This window comes from Desmodus rotundus, chromosome X (genome assembly GCF_022682495.2).
Source record: "Desmodus rotundus isolate HL8 chromosome X, HLdesRot8A.1, whole genome shotgun sequence".
Classification (NCBI taxonomy): Eukaryota; Metazoa; Chordata; class Mammalia; order Chiroptera; family Phyllostomidae; genus Desmodus; species Desmodus rotundus.
Genome location: NC_071400.1, coordinates 17105540 through 17107393, shown reverse-complemented (window position 1 = coordinate 17107393; position 1854 = coordinate 17105540). Strand labels below are relative to the sequence as shown.

General features: G+C 37.9%; 1 non-coding gene across 1 annotated transcript; it reads left to right on the top strand.

The window, feature by feature from the left end:
* The first annotated feature begins 1181 nt into the window (after nt 1–1181).
* On the top strand, nt 1182–1287 carry LOC112310925 (U6 spliceosomal RNA). The gene has a single exon (XR_002975429.2). It is a non-coding gene; the product is annotated as a U6 spliceosomal RNA (small nuclear RNA).
* Nucleotides 1288–1854: the final 567 nt, after the last annotated feature.

Sequence of the window (1854 nt, the reverse complement as noted above, 5' to 3'; positions counted from 1 at the left end):
AGGAAACTGGGACTCAAATCAATGGTGTGGACCAGAAGGAAGAAAGAAACATCCAACCAGAAAAGAATGAAGAAACAAGAACTCGGAAAAATGAGGAGAGGCTTAGGAACCTCCAGGACATCTTGAAACGTTCCAACATCCGAATTATAGGGGTGCCAGAAGGAGAAGAGGAAGAACAAAAAATTGAAAACTTACTTGAACAAATAATGAAGGAGAACTTCCCTAATCTGGAAAGGAAATAGACTTCCAGGAAGTCCAGGAAGCTCAGAGAGTCCCAAAGAAGCTGGGCCCAAGGAGGAACACCCCAAGGCACATCATAATTACATTACCCAAGATTACACAGGAGAGAATCTTAGAAGCAGCAAGAGAAAAGGACACAGTTACCTACAAAGGACTTCCCATAAGACTGTCAGCTGATTTCTCAGAAGAGACCTTACAGGCAAAAGGGACTGGCAAGAAGTATTGAAAGTCATGAAAGGCAAGGGCCTACATCCAAGATTACTCTACCCAGCAAAGCTATCATTTAGAATGGAAGGGCAGATAAAATGCTTCTCAGATAAGGTCAAGTTAAAGGAGTTCATCATCACCAAGCCATTATTATATGAAATGTTAAAGGGACTTATCTAAGAAAAAGAAGATAAAAAATATGAACAGTAAGAATGACAGCAAACTCACAGTTATTAACAACCACACCTAAAACAAAAACAAAAGCAAACTAAGCAAACAACTAGAACAGGAACAGAACCACAGAAATGGAGATCACATGGAGGGTTATCAGTAGGTGATTGGGAGGGGGAGCGGGGGAAGGTACAGAGAATAAGTAGCATAAATGATAGGTGGAAAATAGACAAGGGGAGGGTAAGAATAGTGTAGGAAATGTAGAAGCCAAAGAACTTATAAGTATGACCCATGGACATGAACTATAGGGGGGAATGTGGGAGGGAGGGGGTGGGCAGGATGGAGTGGAGTGAGGGGGGGGAAATGGGACAACTGTAATAGCATAATCAATAAATATATTTAAAACAAGAAAAAAAAGAGGGATAAATAATAACTGCCCTCCTCATCTTACAAATGTTAGATAAACAAATCTTAGAAAAGTCATTGTGAAAGTTTCAGAGGGAAAATATACTGATTAAAACATTCAAATACAGCATTAAAAAATACTATTTAATTTTTTTTCAGTGTTCATTTTGGCAGCACATATACTAAAGTGGAATGATACAGAGAAGATTAGCATGGCCCCTGTGCAAGGATGACATGCAAATCCATGAAGTGTTCCATGTTTTTTCAATTAATATTTGGCAATGGAGGCAAGAGCATACAATGGAATAAAGACAGTCTCCTCAACAAAGGAACACAAATAGAGGACTCATGGTCACGAACAATGAGGGGATTGACAGTGAGAGTAGGGGCGCTGGATAGAGGTCAGCAATGGAGAAAAATGTAGGCCAACTGTAACTGAACAACAATAAATTTAAAAACTACGTGTTGGGAGAACTAGACTGGTACATGCAAAAAAATGAATGTAGACCACCTTCTTGCACCATACACCAGGATAAACTCAAACTGAACAAAAAAACTTAAATATAAGTCATGATACCATAAAAATCCTGAAAAATCCAGAAAAACAGGCAGGGAAATTTCTAATATCTTATGTAACAATATTTTTGCTAATATATCTCCTAGAGCAAGGGAAATAAAGAAAAAAATAAACAAATGGGACTACATAAAATAAAAATGCTTCTGCACAGCTAAAGAAACCATATCAAAATGAAAAGGGAACTGACTGGGAGAACATATTTGTCAATGATACCTTGGACAAGGGACTGATTTCCAAATTATATAAAGAACTTA